We start from the raw sequence: 20,556 nt of genomic DNA on the forward strand, positions 1-20,556 counted from the left end.
TTACTAGGAAGGCCATAAAGTGGCCGATTTGTATTGAATCTTAGCATGTGACAATTCGTTCGATAGGTAAACAACATAGCTACGACTTCCATGGGATATTTTTACATTCTCTAAAAATTCAGCCAAAATGGAGGTCAAGAAAATCTCCTCGTTAATTTAGGACATTACTCGTTTTCGACCCTTTTTTACTAGGAAGGCCATAATGTGGCCGATTTGCGTTGAATCTTAGCATGTGACAATTCGTTGGATAGGTAAACAACATAACTACGACTTCCATGGTATATTTTGGCATTCTCTAAAAATTCGGCCAAAATGGAGGTCAAGAAAATCTCCTCGTTAATTTAGGACATTACTCGTTTTCGACCATTTTTTACTAGGAATGCCATAATGTGGCCAATTTGCATTGAATCTTAGCATGTGACAATTCGTTGGATAGGTAAACGACATAACTACGACTTCCATGGTATATTTTTGCATTCTCTAAAAATTCGGCCAAAATGGAGGTTAAGAAAATCTCCTCATTATTTTAGGACATTACTCGTTTTCGACCCTTTTTTACAAGGAAGGCCATAAAGTGGCCGATTTGTATTGAATCTTAGCATGTGACAATTCGTCAAATAGGTAAACAACATAGCTACGACTTCCATGGGATATTTTTACATTCTCTAAAAATTCGGCCAAAATGGAGGTTAAGAAAATCTCCTCGTTAATTTAGGACATTACTCGTTTTCGGCCCTTTTTTACTAGGAAGGCCATAATGTGGCCGATTTGCATTGAATCTTAGCATGTGACAATTCGTTGGATAGGTAAACAACATAACTACGACTTCCATGGTATATTTTTGCATTCTCTAAAAATTCGGCCAAAATGGAGGTTAAGAAAATCTCCTCGTTATTTTAGGACATTACTCGTTTTCAACCCTTTTTTACTAGGAAGGCCATAAAGTGGCCGATTTGTATTGAATCTTAGCATGTGACAATTCGTCAAATAGGTAAACAACATAGCTACGACTTCCATGGGATATTTTTACATTCTCTAAAAATTCGGCCAAAATGGAGGTTAAGAAAATCTCCTCGTTAATTTAGGACATTACTCGTTTTCGGCCCTTTTTTACTAGGAAGGCCATAATGTGGCCGATTTGCATTGAATCTTAGCATGTGACAATTCGTTGGATAGGTAAACAACATAACTACGACTTCCACGGGATATTTTTGCATTCTCTAAAAATTCGGCCAAAATGGAGGTTAAGAAACTCTACTCGTTAATTTAGGACATTACTCGTTTTCGACCATTTTTTACTAGGAAGGCCATAATGTGGCCGATTTGCGTTTAATCTTAGCATGTGACAATTCGTTGGATAGGTAAACAACATAACTACGACTTCCATGGTATATTTTGGCATTCTCTAAAAATTCGGCCAAAATGGAGGTTAAGAAAATCTCCTCGTTAATTTAGGACATTACTCGTTTTCGACCATTTTTTACTAGGAATGCCATCATGTGGCCGATTTGCATTGAATCTTAGCATGTGACAATTCGTTGGATAGGTAAACAACATAACTACGACTTCCCTGGTATATTTTTGCATTCTCTAAAAATTCGGCCAAAATGGAGGTTAAGAAAATCTCCTCGTTAATTTAGGACATTACTCGTTTTCGGCCCTTTTTTACTAGGAAGGCCATAATGTGGCCGATTTCCATTGAATCTTAGCATGTGACAATTCGTTGGATAGGTAAACAACATAACTACGACTTCCATGGGATATTTTTGCATTCTCTAAAAATTCAGCCAAAATGGAGGTCAAGAAAATCTCCTCGTTAATTTAGGACATTACTCGTTTTCGACCCTTTTTTACTAGGAAGGCCATAATGTGGCCGATTTGCGTTGAATCTTAGCATGTGACAATTCGTTGGATAGGTAAACAACATAACTACGACTTCCATGGTATATTTTGGCATTCTCTAAAAATTCGGCCAAAATGGAGGTCAAGAAAATCTCCTCGTTAATTTAGGACATTACTCGTTTTCGACCATTTTTTACTAGGAATGCCATAATGTGGCCAATTTGCATTGAATCTTAGCATGTGACAATTCGTTGGATAGGTAAACGACATAACTACGACTTCCATGGTATATTTTTGCATTCTCTAAAAATTCGGCCAAAATGGAGGTTAAGAAAATCTCCTCGTTATTTTAGGACATTACTCGTTTTCGACCCTTTTTTACTAGGAAGGCCATAAAGTGGCCGATTTGTATTGAATCTTAGCATGTGACAATTCGTCAAATAGGTAAACAACATAGCTACGACTTCCATGGGATATTTTTACATTCTCTAAAAATTCGGCCAAAATGGAGGTTAAGAAAATCTCCTCGTTAATTTAGGACATTACTCGTTTTCGGCCCTTTTTTACTAGGAAGGCCATAATGTGGCCGATTTGCATTGAATCTTAGCATGTGACAATTCGTTGGATAGGTAAACAACATAACTACGACTTCCATGGTATATTTTTGCATTCTCTAAAAATTCGGCCAAAATGGAGGTTAAGAAAATCTCCTCGTTATTTTAGTACATTACTCGTTTTCGACCCTTTTTTACTAGGAAGGCCATAAAGTTGCCGATTTGTATTGAATCTTAGCATGTGACAATTCGTCAAATAGGTAAACAACATAGCTACGACTTCCATGGGATATTTTTACATTCTCTAAAAATTCGGCCAAAATGGAGGTTAAGAAAATCTCCTCGTTAATTTAGGACATTACTCGTTTTCGGACCTTTTTTACTAGGAAGGCCATAATGTGGCCGATTTGCATTGAATCTTAGCATGTGACAATTTGTTGGATAGCTAAACAACATAACAACGACTTCCACGGGATATTTTTGCATTCTCTAAAAATTCGGCCAAAATGGAGGTTAAGAAACTCTACTCGTTAATTTAGGACATTACTCGTTTTCGACCCTTTTTTACTAGGAAGGCCAAAATGTGGCCGATTTGCGTTGAATCTTAGCATGTGACAATTCGTTGGATAGGTAAACAACATAACTACGACTTCCATGGTATATTTTGGCATTCTCTAAAAATTCGGCCAAAATGGAGGTTAAGAAAATCTCCTCGTTAATTTAGGACATTACTCGTTTTCGACCATTTTTTACTAGGAATGCCATAATGTGGCCGATTTGCATTGAATCTTAGCATGTGACAATTCGTTGGATAGGTAAACAACATAACTACGACTTCCATGGTATATTTTTGCATTCTCTAAAAATTCGGCCAAAATGGAGGTTAAGAAAATCTCCTCGTTAATTTAGGACATTACTCGTTTTCGGCCCTTTTTTACTAGGAAGGCCATAATGTGGCCGATTTCCATTGAATCTTAGCATGTGACAATTCGTTGGATAGGTAAACAACATAACTACGACTTCCACGGGATATTTTTGCATTCTCAAAATTCGGCCAAAATGGAGGTTAAGAAACTCTCCTCGTTAATTTAGGACATTACTCGTTTTCGACCCTTTTTTACTAGGAAGGCCATAATGTGGCCGATTTGCGTTGAATCTTAGCATGTGACAATTCGTTGGATAGGTAAACAACATAACTACGACTTCCATGGTATATTTTGGCATTCTCTAAAAATTCGGCCAAAATGGAGGTCAAGAAAATCTCCTCATTAATTTAGGACATTACTCGTTTTCGACCATTTTTTACTAGGAATGCCATAATGTGGCCAATTTGCATTGAATCTTAGCATGTGACAATTCGTTGGATAGGTAAACAACATAACTACGACTTCCATGGTATATTTTTGCATTCTCTAAAAATTCGGCCAAAATGGAGGTTAAGAAAATCTCCTCGTTATTTTAGGACATTACTCGTTTTCGGCCCTTTTTTACTAGGAAGGCCATAATGTGGCCGATTTCCATTGAATCTTAGCATGTGACAATTCGTTGGATAGGTAAACAACATAACTACGACTTCCATGGGATATTTTTGCATTCTCTAAAAATTCAGCCAAAATGGAGGTCAAGAAAATCTCCTCGTTAATTTAGGACATTACTCGTTTTCGACCCTTTTTTACTAGGAAGGCCATAATGTGGCCGATTTGCGTTGAATCTTAGCATGTGACAATTCGTTGGATAGGTAAACAACATAACTACGACTTCCATGGTATATTTTGGCATTCTCTAAAAATTCGGCCAAAATGGAGGTCAAGAAAATCTCCTCGTTAATTTAGGACATTACTCGTTTTCGACCATTTTTTACTAGGAATGCCATAATGTGGCCAATTTGCATTGAATCTTAGCATGTGACAATTCGTTGGATAGGTAAACGACATAACTACGACTTCCATGGTATATTTTTGCATTCTCTAAAAATTCGGCCAAAATGGAGGTTAAGAAAATCTCCTCGTTATTTTAGGACATTACTCGTTTTCGACCCTTTTTTACTAGGAAGGCCATAAAGTGGCCGATTTGTATTGAATCTTAGCATGTGACAATTCGTCAAATAGGTAAACAACATAGCTACGACTTCCATGGGATATTTTTACATTCTCTAAAAATTCGGCCAAAATGGAGGTTAAGAAAATCTCCTCGTTAATTTAGGACATTACTCGTTTTCGGCCCTTTTTTACTAGGAAGGCCATAATGTGGCCGATTTGCATTGAATCTTAGCATGTGACAATTCGTTGGATAGGTAAACAACATAACTACGACTTCCATGGTATATTTTTGCATTCTCTAAAAATTCGGCCAAAATGGAGGTTAAGAAAATCTCCTCGTTATTTTAGTACATTACTCGTTTTCGACCCTTTTTTACTAGGAAGGCCATAAAGTTGCCGATTTGTATTGAATCTTAGCATGTGACAATTCGTCAAATAGGTAAACAACATAGCTACGACTTCCATGGGATATTTTTACATTCTCTAAAAATTCGGCCAAAATGGAGGTTAAGAAAATCTCCTCGTTAATTTAGGACATTACTCGTTTTCGGACCTTTTTTACTAGGAAGGCCATAATGTGGCCGATTTGCATTGAATCTTAGCATGTGACAATTCGTTGGATAGGTAAACAACATAACTACGACTTCCACGGGATATTTTTGCATTCTCTAAAAATTCGGCCAAAATGGAGGTTAAGAAACTCTACTCGTTAATTTAGGACATTACTCGTTTTCGACCCTTTTTTACTAGGAAGGCCATAATGTGGCCGATTTGCGTTGAATCTTAGCATGTGACAATTCGTTGGATAGGTAAACAACATAACTACGACTTCCATGGTATATTTTGGCATTCTCTAAAAATTCGGCCAAAATGGAGGTTAAGAAAATCTCCTCGTTAATTTAGGACATTACTCGTTTTCGACCATTTTTTACTAGGAATGCCATAATGTGGCCGATTTGCATTGAATCTTAGCATGTGACAATTCGTTGGATAGGTAAACAACATAACTACGACTTCCATGGTATATTTTTGCATTCTCTAAAAATTCGGCCAAAATGGAGGTTAAGAAAATCTCCTCGTTAATTTAGGACATTACTCGTTTTCGGCCCTTTTTTACTAGGAAGGCCATAATGTGGCCGATTTCCATTGAATCTTAGCATGTGACAATTCGTTGGATAGGTAAACAACATAACTACGACTTCCACGGGATATTTTTGCATTCTCAAAATTCGGCCAAAATGGAGGTTAAGAAACTCTCCTCGTTAATTTAGGACATTACTCGTTTTCGACCCTTTTTTACTAGGAAGGCCATAATGTGGCCGATTTGCGTTGAATCTTAGCATGTGACAATTCGTTGGATAGGTAAACAACATAACTACGACTTCCATGGTATATTTTGGCATTCTCTAAAAATTCGGCCAAAATGGAGGTCAAGAAAATCTCCTCCTTAATTTAGGACATTACTCGTTTTCGACCATTTTTTACTAGGAATGCCATAATGTGGCCAATTTGCATTGAATCTTAGCATGTGACAATTCGTTGGATAGGTAAACAACATAACTACGACTTCCATGGTATATTTTTGCATTCTCTAAAAATTCGGCCAAAATGGAGGTTAAGAAAATCTCCTCGTTATTTTAGGACATTACTCGTTTTCGACCCTTTTTTACTAGGAAGGCCATAATGTGGCCGATTTGCATTGAATCTTAGCATGTGACAATTCGTTGGATAGGTAAACAACATAACTACGACTTCCATGGTATATTTTTGCATTCTCTAAAAATTAGGCCAAAATGGAGGTTAAGAAAATCTCCTCGTTAATTTAGGACATTACTCGTTTTCGACCATTTTTTACTAGGAAGGCCATAATGTGGCCGATTTGCGTTGAATCTTAGCATGTGACAATTCGTTGGATAGGTAAACAACATAACTACGACTTCCATGGTATATTTTTGCATTCTCTAAAAATTAGGCCAAAATGGAGGTTAAGAAAATCTCCTCGTTAATTTAGGACATTACTCGTTTTCGACCATTTTTTACTAGGAAGGCCATAAGGTGGCCGATTTACGTTGAATCTTAGCATGTGACAATTCGTTGGATAGGTAAACAACATAACTACGACTTCCATGGTATATTTTTGCATTCTCTAAAAATTAGGCCAAAATGGAGGTTAAGAAAATCTCCTCGTTAATTTAGGACATTACTCGTTTTCGACCATTTTTTACTAGGAAGGCCATAATGTGGCCGATTTACGTTGAATCTTAGCATGTGACAATTCGTTGGATAGGTAAACAACATAACTACGACTTCCATGGCATATTTTTGCATTCTCTAAAAATTCGGCCAAAATGGAGGTTAAGAAAAACTCCTCGTTAATTTATGACATTACTCGTTTTCGGCCCTTTTTAACTAGGAAGGCCATAAAGTGGCCGGTTTGTATTGAATCTTAGCATGTGACAATTCGTTGGATAGGTAAACAACATAACTACGACTTCCATGGCATATTTTTGCATTCTCTAAAAATTCGGCCAAAATGGAGGTTAAGAAAAACTCCTCGTTAATTTACGACATTACTCGTTTTCGGCCCTTTTTAACTAGGAAGGCCATAAAGTGGCCGGTTTGTATTGAATCTTAGCATGTGACAATTCGTTGGATAGGTAAACAACATAACAACGACTTCCATGGGATATTTTTGCATTCTCTAAAAATTAGGCCAAAATGGAGGTTAAGAAAATCTCCTCGTTAAGTTAGGACATTACTCGTTTTCGACCAGTTTTTTACTAGGAAGGCCATAATGTGGCCGATTTGCATTGAATCTTAGCATGTGACAATTCGTTGGATAGGTAAACAACATAACTACGACTTCCATGGTATATTTTTGCATTCTCTAAAAATTCGGCCAAAATGGAGGTTAAGAAAATCTCCTCGTTATTTTAGTACATTACTCGTTTTCGACCCTTTTTTACTAGGAAGGCCATAAAGTGGCCGATTTGTATTGAATCTTAGCATGTGACAATTCGTCAAATAGGTAAACAACATAGCTACGACTTCCATGGGATATTTTTACATTCTCTAAAAATTCGGCCAAAATGGAGGTTAAGAAAATCTCCTCGTTAATTTAGGACATTACTCGTTTTCGGCCCTTTTTTACTAGGAAGGCCATAATGTGGCCGATTTGCATTGAATCTTAGCATGTGACAATTCGTTGGATAGGTAAACAACATAACTACGACTTCCACGGGATATTTTTGCATTCTCTAAAAATTCGGCCAAAATGGAGGTTAAGAAACTCTACTCGTTAATTTAGGACATTACTCGTTTTCGACCCTTTTTTACTAGGAAGGCCATAATGTGGCCGATTTGCGTTGAATCTTAGCATGTGACAATTCGTTGGATAGGTAAACAACATAACTACGACTTCCATGGTATATTTTGGCATTCTCTAAAAATTCGGCCAAAATGGAGGTTAAGAAAATCTCCTCGTTAATTTAGGACATTACTCGTTTTCGACCATTTTTTACTAGGAATGCCATAATGTGGCCGATTTGCATTGAATCTTAGCATGTGACAATTCGTTGGATAGGTAAACAACATAACTACGACTTCCATGGTATATTTTTGCATTCTCTAAAAATTCGGCCAAAATGGAGGTTAAGAAAATCTCCTCGTTAATTTAGGACATTACTCGTTTTCGGCCCTTTTTTACTAGGAAGGCCATAATGTGGCCGATTTCCATTGAATCTTAGCATGTGACAATTCGTTGGATAGGTAAACAACATAACTACGACTTCCACGGGATATTTTTGCATTCTCAAAATTCGGCCAAAATGGAGGTTAAGAAACTCTCCTCGTTAATTTAGGACATTACTCGTTTTCGACCCTTTTTTACTAGGAAGGCCATAATGTGGCCGATTTGCGTTGAATCTTAGCATGTGACAATTCGTTGGATAGGTAAACAACATAACTACGACTTCCATGGTATATTTTGGCATTCTCTAAAAATTCGGCCAAAATGGAGGTCAAGAAAATCTCCTCATTAATTTAGGACATTACTCGTTTTCGACCATTTTTTACTAGGAATGCCATAATGTGGCCAATTTGCATTGAATCTTAGCATGTGACAATTCGTTGGATAGGTAAACAACATAACTACGACTTCCATGGTATATTTTTGCATTCTCTAAAAATTCGGCCAAAATGGAGGTTAAGAAAATCTCCTCGTTATTTTAGGACATTACTCGTTTTCGACCCTTTTTTACTAGGAAGGCCATAATGTGGCCGATTTGCATTGAATCTTAGCATGTGACAATTCGTTGGATAGGTAAACAACATAACTACGACTTCCATGGTATATTTTTGCATTCTCTAAAAATTAGGCCAAAATGGAGGTTAAGAAAATATCCTCGTTAATTTAGGACATTACTCGTTTTCGACCATTTTTTACTAGGAAGGCCATAATGTGGCCGATTTGCGTTGAATCTTAGCATGTGACAATTCGTTGGATAGGTAAACAACATAACTACGACTTCCATGGTATATTTTTGCATTCTCTAAAAATTAGGCCAAAATGGAGGTTAAGAAAATCTCCTCGTTAATTTAGGACATTACTCGTTTTCGACCATTTTTTACTAGGAAGGCCATAAGGTGGCCGATTTACGTTGAATCTTAGCATGTGACAATTCGTTGGATAGGTAAACAACATAACTACGACTTCCATGGTATATTTTTGCATTCTCTAAAAATTAGGCCAAAATGGAGGTTAAGAAAATCTCCACGTTAATTTAGGACATTACTCGTTTTCGACCATTTTTTACTAGGAAGGCCATAATGTGGCCGATTTACGTTGAATCTTAGCATGTGACAATTCGTTGGATAGGTAAACAACATAACTACGACTTCCATGGCATATTTTTGCATTCTCTAAAAATTCGGCCAAAATGGAGGTTAAGAAAAACTCCTCGTTAATTTATGACATTACTCGTTTTCGGCCCTTTTTAACTAGGAAGGCCATAAAGTGGCCGGTTTGTATTGAATCTTAGCATGTGACAATTCGTTGGATAGGTAAACAACATAACTACGACTTCCATGGCATATTTTTGCATTCTCTAAAAATTCGGCCAAAATGGAGGTTAAGAAAAACTCCTCGTTAATTTATGACATTACTCGTTTTCGGCCCTTTTTAACTAGGAAGGCCATAAAGTGGCCGGTTTGTATTGAATCTTAGCATGTGACAATTCGTTGGATAGGTAAACAACATAACAACGACTTCCATGGGATATTTTTGCATTCTCTAAAAATTAGGCCAAAATGGAGGTTAAGAAAATCTCCTCGTTAAGTTAGGACATTACTCGTTTTCGACCAGTTTTTTACTAGGAAGGCCATAATGTGGCCGATTTGCATTGAATCTTAGCATGTGACAATTCGTTGGATAGGTAAACAACATAACTACGACTTCCATGGTATATTTTTGCATTCTCTAAAAATTCGGCCAAAATGGAGGTTAAGAAAATCTCCTCGTTATTTTAGGACATTACTCGTTTTCGACCCTTTTTTCCTAGGAAGGCCATAAAGTGGCCGATTTGTATTGAATCTTAGCATGTGACAATTCGTCAAATAGGTAAACAACATAGCTACGACTTCCATGGGATATTTTTACATTCTCTAAAAATTCGGCCAAAATGGAGGTTAAGAAAATCTCCTCGTTAATTTAGGACATTACTCGTTTTCGGCCCTTTTTTACTAGGAAGGCCATAATGTGGCCGATTTGCATTGAATCTTAGCATGTGACAATTTGTTGGATTGGTAAACAACATAACTACGACTTCCATGGTATATTTTTGCATTCTCTAAAAATTAGGCCAAAATGGAGGTTAAGAAAATCTCCTCGTTAATTTAGGACATTACTCGTTTTCGACCATTTTTTACTAGGAAGGCCATAAGGTGGCCGATTTACGTTGAATCTTAGCATGTGACAATTCGTTGGATAGGTAAACAACATAACTACGACTTCCATGGTATATTTTTGCATTCTCTAAAAATTAGGCCAAAATGGAGGTTAAGAAAATCTCCTCGTTAATTTAGGACATTACTCGTTTTCGACCATTTTTTACTAGGAAGGCCATAATGTGGCCGATTTACGTTGAATCTTAGCATGTGACAATTCGTTGGATAGGTAAACAACATAACTACGACTTCCATGGCATATTTTTGCATTCTCTAAAAATTCGGCCAAAATGGAGGTTAAGAAAAACTCCTCGTTAATTTATGACATTACTCGTTTTCGGCCCTTTTTAACTAGGAAGGCCATAAAGTGGCCGGTTTGTATTGAATCTTAGCATGTGACAATTCGTTGGATAGGTAAACAACATAACTACGACTTCCATGGCATATTTTTGCATTCTCTAAAAATTCGGCCAAAATGGAGGTTAAGAAAAACTCCTCGTTAATTTATGACATTACTCGTTTTCGGCCCTTTTTAACTAGGAAGGCCATAAAGTGGCCGGTTTGTATTGAATCTTAGCATGTGACAATTCGTTGGATAGGTAAACAACATAACAACGACTTCCATGGGATATTTTTGCATTCTCTAAAAATTAGGCCAAAATGGAGGTTAAGAAAATCTCCTCGTTAAGTTAGGACATTACTCGTTTTCGACCAGTTTTTTACTAGGAAGGCCATAATGTGGCCGATTTGCATTGAATCTTAGCATGTGACAATTCGTTGGATAGGTAAACAACATAACTACGACTTCCATGGTATATTTTTGCATTCTCTAAAAATTCGGCCAAAATGGAGGTTAAGAAAATCTCCTCGTTATTTTAGGACATTACTCGTTTTCGACCCTTTTTTCCTAGGAAGGCCATAAAGTGGCCGATTTGTATTGAATCTTAGCATGTGACAATTCGTCAAATAGGTAAACAACATAGCTACGACTTCCATGGGATATTTTTACATTCTCTAAAAATTCGGCCAAAATGGAGGTTAAGAAAATCTCCTCGTTAATTTAGGACATTACTCGTTTTCGGCCCTTTTTTACTAGGAAGGCCATAATGTGGCCGATTTGCATTGAATCTTAGCATGTGACAATTTGTTGGATTGGTAAACAACATAACTACGACTTCCATGGTATATTTTTGCATTCTCTAAAAATTAGGCCAAAATGGAGGTTAAGAAAATCTCCTCGTTAATTTAGGACATTACTCGTTTTCGACCATTTTTTACTAGGAAGGCCATAAGGTGGCCGATTTACGTTGAATCTTAGCATGTGACAATTCGTTGGATAGGTAAACAACATAACTACGACTTCCATGGTATATTTTTGCATTCTCTAAAAATTAGGCCAAAATGGAGGTTAAGAAAATCTCCTCGTTAATTTAGGACATTACTCGTTTTCGACCATTTTTTACTAGGAAGGCCATAATGTGGCCGATTTACGTTGAATCTTAGCATGTGACAATTCGTTGGATAGGTAAACAACATAACTACGACTTCCATGGCATATTTTTGCATTCTCTAAAAATTCGGCCAAAATGGAGGTTAAGAAAAACTCCTCGTTAATTTATGACATTACTCGTTTTCGGCCCTTTTTAACTAGGAAGGCCATAAAGTGGCCGGTTTGTATTGAATCTTAGCATGTGACAATTCGTTGGATAGGTAAACAACATAACTACGACTTCCATGGCATATTTTTGCATTCTCTAAAAATTCGGCCAAAATGGAGGTTAAGAAAAACTCCTCGTTAATTTATGACATTACTCGTTTTCGGCCCTTTTTAACTAGGAAGGCCATAAAGTGGCCGGTTTGTATTGAATCTTAGCATGTGACAATTCGTTGGATAGGTAAACAACATAACAACGACTTCCATGGGATATTTTTGCATTCTCTAAAAATTAGGCCAAAATGGAGGTTAAGAAAATCTCCTCGTTAAGTTAGGACATTACTCGTTTTCGACCAGTTTTTTACTAGGAAGGCCATAATGTGGCCGATTTGCATTGAATCTTAGCATGTGACAATTCGTTGGATAGGTAAACAACATAACTACGACTTCCATGGTATATTTTTGCATTCTCTAAAAATTCGGCCAAAATGGAGGTTAAGAAAATCTCCTCGTTATTTTAGGACATTACTCGTTTTCGACCCTTTTTTCCTAGGAAGGCCATAAAGTGGCCGATTTGTATTGAATCTTAGCATGTGACAATTCGTCAAATAGGTAAACAACATAGCTACGACTTCCATGGGATATTTTTACATTCTCTAAAAATTCGGCCAAAATGGAGGTTAAGAAAATCTCCTCGTTAATTTAGGACATTACTCGTTTTCGGCCCTTTTTTACTAGGAAGGCCATAATGTGGCCGATTTGCATTGAATCTTAGCATGTGACAATTTGTTGGATTGGTAAACAACATAACTACGACTTCCATGGTATATTTTTGCATTCTCTAAAAATTTGGCCAAAATGTAGGTTAAGAAAATCTCCTCGTTATTTTAGGACATTACTCGTTTTCGACCCTTTTTTACTAGGAAGGCCATAAAGTGGCCGATTTGTATTGAATCTTAGCATGTGACAATTCGTCAAATAGGTAAACAATATAGCTACGACTTCCATGGGATATTGTTACATTCTCTAAAAATTCGGCCAAAATGGAGGTTAAGAAAATCTCCTCGTTAATTTAGGACATTACTCGTTTTCGGCCCTTTTTTACTAGGAAGGCCATAATGTGGCCGATTTGCATTGAATCTTAGCATGTGACAATTCGTTGGATAGGTAAACAACATAACTACGACTTCCACGAGATATTTTTGCATTCTCTAAAAATTCGGCCAAAATGGAGGTTAAGAAAATCTCCTCGTTATTTTAGGACATTACTCGTTTTCGACCCTTTTTTACTAGGAAGGCCATAAAGTGGCCGATTTGTATTGAATCTTAGCATGTGACAATTCGTCAAATAGGTAAACAATATAGCTACGACTTCCATGGGATATTGTTACATTCTCTAAAAATTCGGCCAAAATGGAGGTTAAGAAAATCTCCTCGTTAATTTAGGACATTACTCGTTTTCGGCCCTTTTTTACTAGGAAGGCCATAATGTGGCCGATTTGCATTGAATCTTAGCATGTGACAATTCGTTGGATAGGTAAACAACATAACTACGACTTCCACGGGATATTTTTGCATTCTCTAAAAATTCGGCCAAAATGGAGGTTAAGAAACTCTCCTCGTTAATTTATGACATTACTCGTTTTCGGCCCTTTTTAACTAGGAAGGCCATAAAGTGGCCGGTTTGTATTGAATCTTAGCATGTGACAATTCGTTGGATAGGTAAACAACATAACTACGACTTCCATGGCATATTTTTGCATTCTCTAAAAATTCGGCCAAAATGGAGGTTAAGAAAAACTCCTCGTTAATTTATGACATTACTCGTTTTCGGCCCTTTTTAACTAGGAAGGCCATAAAGTGGCCGGTTTGTATTGAATCTTAGCATGTGACAATTCGTTGGATAGGTAAACAACATAACAACGACTTCCATGGGATATTTTTGCATTCTCTAAAAATTAGGCCAAAATGGAGGTTAAGAAAATCTCCTCGTTAAGTTAGGACATTACTCGTTTTCGACCAGTTTTTTACTAGGAAGGCCATAATGTGGCCGATTTGCATTGAATCTTAGCATGTGACAATTCGTTGGATAGGTAAACAACATAACTACGACTTCCATGGTATATTTTTGCATTCTCTAAAAATTCGGCCAAAATGGAGGTTAAGAAAATCTCCTCGTTATTTTAGGACATTACTCGTTTTCGACCCTTTTTTCCTAGGAAGGCCATAAAGTGGCCGATTTGTATTGAATCTTAGCATGTGACAATTCGTCAAATAGGTAAACAACATAGCTACGACTTCCATGGGATATTTTTACATTCTCTAAAAATTCGGCCAAAATGGAGGTTAAGAAAATCTCCTCGTTAATTTAGGACATTACTCGTTTTCGGCCCTTTTTTACTAGGAAGGCCATAATGTGGCCGATTTGCATTGAATCTTAGCATGTGACAATTTGTTGGATTGGTAAACAACATAACTTCGACTTCCATGGTATATTTTTGCATTCTCTAAAAATTTGGCCAAAATGTAGGTTAAGAAAATCTCCTCGTTATTTTAGGACATTACTCGTTTTCGACCCTTTTTTACTAGGAAGGCCATAAAGTGGCCGATTTGTATTGAATCTTAGCATGTGACAATTCGTCAAATAGGTAAACAATATAGCTACGACTTCCATGGGATATTGTTACATTCTCTAAAAATTCGGCCAAAATGGAGGTTAAGAAAATCTCCTCGTTAATTTAGGACATTACTCGTTTTCGGCCCTTTTTTACTAGGAAGGCCATAATGTGGCCGATTTGCATTGAATCTTAGCATGTGACAATTCGTTGGATAGGTAAACAACATAACTACGACTTCCACGGGATATTTTTGCATTCTCTAAAAATTCGGCCAAAATGGAGGTTAAGAAAATCTCCTCGTTATTTTAGGACATTACTCGTTTTCGACCCTTTTTTACTAGGAAGGCCATAAAGTGGCCGATTTGTATTGAATCTTAGCATGTGACAATTCGTCAAATAGGTAAACAATATAGCTACGACTTCCATGGGATATTGTTACATTCTCTAAAAATTCGGCCAAAATGGAGGTTAAGAAAATCTCCTCGTTAATTTAGGACATTACTCGTTTTCGGCCCTTTTTTACTAGGAAGGCCATAATGTGGCCGATTTGCATTGAATCTTAGCATGTGACAATTCGTTGGATAGGTAAACAACATAACTACGACTTCCACGGGATATTTTTGCATTCTCTAAAAATTCGGCCAAAATGGAGGTTAAGAAACTCTCCTCGTTAATTTATGACATTACTCGTTTTCGGCCCTTTTTAACTAGGAAGGCCATAAAGTGGCCGGTTTGTATTGAATCTTAGCATGTGACAATTCGTTGGATAGGTAAACAACATAACTACGACTTCCATGGCATATTTTTGCATTCTCTAAAAATTCGGCCAAAATGGAGGTTAAGAAAAACTCCTCGTTAATTTATGACATTACTCGTTTTCGGCCCTTTTTAACTAGGAAGGCCATAAAGTGGCCGGTTTGTATTGAATCTTAGCATGTGACAATTCGTTGGATAGGTAAACAACATAACAACGACTTCCATGGGATATTTTTGCATTCTCTAAAAATTAGGCCAAAATGGAGGTTAAGAAAATCTCCTCGTTAAGTTAGGACATTACTCGTTTTCGACCAGTTTTTTACTAGGAAGGCCATAATGTGGCCGATTTGCATTGAATCTTAGCATGTGACAATTCGTTGGATAGGTAAACAACATAACTACGACTTCCATGGTATATTTTTGCATTCTCTAAAAATTCGGCCAAAATGGAGGTTAAGAAAATCTCCTCGTTATTTTAGGACATTACTCGTTTTCGACCCTTTTTTCCTAGGAAGGCCATAAAGTGGCCGATTTGTATTGAATCTTAGCATGTGACAATTCGTCAAATAGGTAAACAACATAGCTACGACTTCCATGGGATATTTTTACATTCTCTAAAAATTCGGCCAAAATGGAGGTTAAGAAAATCTCCTCGTTAATTTAGGACATTACTCGTTTTCGGCCCTTTTTTACTAGGAAGGCCATAATGTGGCCGATTTGCATTGAATCTTAGCATGTGACAATTTGTTGGATTGGTAAACAACATAACTACGACTTCCATGGTATATTTTTGCATTCTCTAAAAATTTGGCCAAAATGTAGGTTAAGAAAATCTCCTCGTTATTTTAGGACATTACTCGTTTTCGACCCTTTTTTACTAGGAAGGCCATAAAGTGGCCGATTTGTATTGAATCTTAGCATGTGACAATTCGTCAAATAGGTAAACAATATAGCTACGACTTCCATGGGATATTGTTACATTCTCTAAAAATTCGGCCAAAATGGAGGTTAAGAAAATCTCCTCGTTAATTTAGGACATTACTCGTTTTCGGCCCTTTTTTACTAGGAAGGCCATAATGTGGCCGATTTGCATTGAATCTTAGCATGTGACAATTCGTTGGATAGGTAAACAACATAACTACGACTTCCACGGGATATTTTTGCATTCTCTAAAAATTCGGCCAAAATGGAGGTTAAGAAACTCTCCTCGTTAATTTAGGACATTACTCGTTTTCGACCCTTTTTTACTAGGAAGGCCATAACGTGGCCGATTTGCGTTGAATCTTAGCATGTGACAATTCGTTGGATAGGTAAACAACATAACTACGACTTCCATGGTATGTTTTGGCAATCTCTAAAAATTCGGCCAAAATGGAGGTCAAGAAAATCTCCTCGTTAATTTAGGACATTACTCGTTTTCGACCATTTTTTACTAGGAATGCCATAATGTGGCCAATTTGCATTGAATCTTAGCATGTGACAATTCGTTGGATAGGTAAACAACATAACTACGACTTCCATGGTATATTTTTGCATTCTCTAAAAATTCGGCCAAAATGGAGGTTAAGAAAATCTCCTCGTTAATTTAGGACATTACTCGTTTTCGACCATTTTTTACTAGGAATGCCATAATGTGGCCAATTTGCATTGAATCTTAGCATGTGACAATTCGTTGGATAGGTAAACAACATAACTACGACTTCCATGGTATATTTTTGCATTCTCTAAAAATTCGGCCAAAATGGAGGTTAAGAAAATCTCCTCGTTATTTTAGGACATTACTCGTTTTTGACCCTTTTTTACTAGGAAGGCCATAAAGTGGCCGATTTGTATTGAATCTTAGCATGTGACAATTCGTCAAATAGGTAAACAACATAGCTACGACTTCCATGGGATATTTTTACATTCTCTAAAAATTCGGCCAAAATGGAGGTTAAGAAAATCTCCTCGTTAATTTAGGACATTACTCGTTTTCGGCCCTTTTTTAATAGGAAGGCCATAATGTGGCCGATTTGCATTGAATCTTAGCATGTGACAATTTGTTGGATTGGTAAACAACATAACTACGACTTCCATGGTATATTTTTGCATTCTCTAAAAATTTGGCCAAAATGTAGGTTAAGAAAATCTCCTCGTTATTTTAGGACATTACTCGTTTTCGACCCTTTTTTACTAGGAAGGCCATAAAGTGGCCGATTTGTATTGAATCTTAGCATGTGACAATTCGTCAAATAGGTAAACAATATAGCTACGACTTCCATGGGATATTGTTACATTCTCTAAAAAATCGGCCAAAATGGAGGTTAAGAAAATCTCCTCGTTAATTTAGGACATTACTCGTTTTCGGCCCTTTTTTACTAGGAAGGCCATAATGTGGCCGATTTGCATTGAATCTTAGCATGTGACAATTCGTTGGATAGGTAAACAACATAACTACGACTTCCACGGGATATTTTTGCATTCTCTAAAAATTCGGCCAAAATGGAGGTTAAGAAACTCTCCTCGTTAATTTAGGACATTACTCGTTTTCGACCCTTTTTTACTAGGAAGGCCATAATGTGGCCGATTTGCGTTGAATCTTAGCATGTGACAATTCGTTGGATAGGTAAACAACATAACTACGACTTCCATGGTATATTTTGGCAATCTCTAAAAATTCGGCCAAAATGGAGGTCAAGAAAATCTCCTCGTTAATTTAGGACATTACTCGTTTTCGACCATTTTTTACTAGGAATGCCATAATGTGGCCAATTTGCATTGAATCTTAGCATGTGACAATTCGTTGGATACGTAAACAACATAACTACGACTTCCATGGTATATTTTTGCATTCTCTAAAAATTCGGCCAAAATGGAGGTTAAGAAAATCTCCTTGTTAATTTAGGACATTACTAGTTTTTGACCCTTTTTTACTAGGAAGGCCATAGTGTGGCCGATTTGCATTGAATCTTAGCATGTGACAATTCGTTGGATAGGTAAACAACATAGCTACGACTTCCATGGGATATTTTTACATTCTCTAAAAATTCGGCCAAAATGGAGGTTAAGAAAATCTCCTCGTTAATTTAGGACATTACTCGTTTTCGGCCCTTTTTTAATAGGAAGGCCATAATGTGGCCGATTTGCATTGAATCTTAGCATGTGACAATTTGTTGGATTGGTAAACAACATAACTACGACTTCCATGGTATATTTTTGCATTCTCTAAAAATTTGGCCAAAATGTAGGTTAAGAAAATCTCCTCGTTATTTTAGGACATTACTCGTTTTCGACCCTTTTTTACTAGGAAGGCCATAAAGTGGCCGATTTGTATTGAATCTTAGCATGTGACAATTCGTCAAATAGGTAAACAATATAGCTACGACTTCCATGGGATATTGTTACATTCTCTAAAAATTCGGCCAAAATGGAGGTTAAGAAAATCTCCTCGTTAATTTAGGACATTACTCGTTTTCGGCCCTTTTTTACTAGGAAGGCCATAATGTGGCCGATTTGCATTGAATCTTAGCATGTGACAATTCGTTGGATAGGTAAACAACATAACTACGACTTCCACGGGATATTTTTGCATTCTCTAAAAATTCGGCCAAAATGGAGGTTAAGAAACTCTCCTCGTTAATTTAGGACATTACTCGTTTTCGACCCTTTTTTACTAGGAAGGCCATAATGTGGCCGATTTGCGTTGAATCTTAGCATGTGACAATTCGTTGGATAGGTAAACAACATAACTACGACTTCCATGGTATATTTTGGCAATCTCTAAAAATTCGGCCAAAATGGAGGTCAAGAAAATCTCCTCGTTAATTTAGGACATTACTCGTTTTCGGCCCTTTTTTAATAGGAAGGCCATAATGTGGCCGATTTGCTTTGAATCTTAGCATGTGACAATTCGTTGGATAGGTAAACAACATAACTACGACTTCCATGGTATATTTTTGCATTCTCTAAAAATTCGGCCAAAATGGAGGTTAAGAAAATCTCCTCGTTATTTTAGGACATTACTCGTTTTTGACCCTTTTTTACTAGGAAGGCCATAAAGTGGCCGATTTGTATTGAATCTTAGCATGTGACAATTCGTCAAATAGGTAAACAACATAGCTACGACTTCCATGGGATATTTTTACATTCTCTAAAAATTCGGCCAAAATGGAGGTTAAGAAAATCTCCTCGTTAATTTAGGACATTACTCGTTTTCGGCCCTTTTTTAATAGGAAGGCCATAATGTGGCCGATTTGCATTGAATCTTAGCATGTGACAATTTGTTGGATTGGTAAACAACATAACTACGACTTCCATGGTATATTTTTGCATTCTCTAAAAATTTGGCCAAAATGTAGGTTAAGAAAATCTCCTCGTTATTTTAGGACATTACTCGTTTTCGACCCTTTTTTACTAGGAAGGCCATAAAGTGGCCGATTTGTATTGAATCTTAGCATGTGACAATTCGTCAAATAGGTAAACAATATAGCTACGACTTCCATGGGATATTGTTACATTCTCTAAAAAATCGGCCAAAATGGAGGTTAAGAAAATCTCCTCGTTAATTTAGGACATTACTCGTTTTCGGCCCTTTTTTACTAGGAAGGCCATAATGTGGCCGATTTGCATTGAATCTTAGCATGTGACAATTCGTTGGATAGGTAAACAACATAACTACGACTTCCACGGGATATTTTTGCATTCTCTAAAAATTCGGCCAAAATGGAGGTTAAGAAACTCTCCTCGTTAATTTAGGACATTACTCGTTTTCGACCCTTTTTTACTAGGAAGGCCATAATGTGGCCGATTTGCGTTGAATCTTAGCATGTGACAATTCGTTGGATAGGTAAACAACATAACTACGACTTCCATGGTATATTTTGGCAATCTCTAAAAATTCGGCCAAAATGGAGGTCAAGAAAATCTCCTCGCTAATTTAGGACATTACTCGTTTTCGACCATTTTTTACTAGGAATGCCATAATGTGGCCAATTTGCATTGAATCTTAGCATGTGACAATTCGTTGGATACGTAAACAACATAACTACGACTTCCATGGTATATTTTTGCATTCTCTAAAAATTCGGCCAAAATGGAGGTTAAGAAAATCTCCTTGTTAATTTAGGACATTACTCGTTTTTGACCCTTTTTTACTAGGAAGGCCATAAAGT

The sequence above is a fragment of the Medicago sativa genome, chromosome 4 (genome assembly GCF_051527215.1).
Source record: "Medicago sativa cultivar Bolivia chromosome 4, Bolivia_mono, whole genome shotgun sequence".
NCBI classification, from domain to species: Eukaryota; Viridiplantae; Streptophyta; class Magnoliopsida; order Fabales; family Fabaceae; genus Medicago; species Medicago sativa.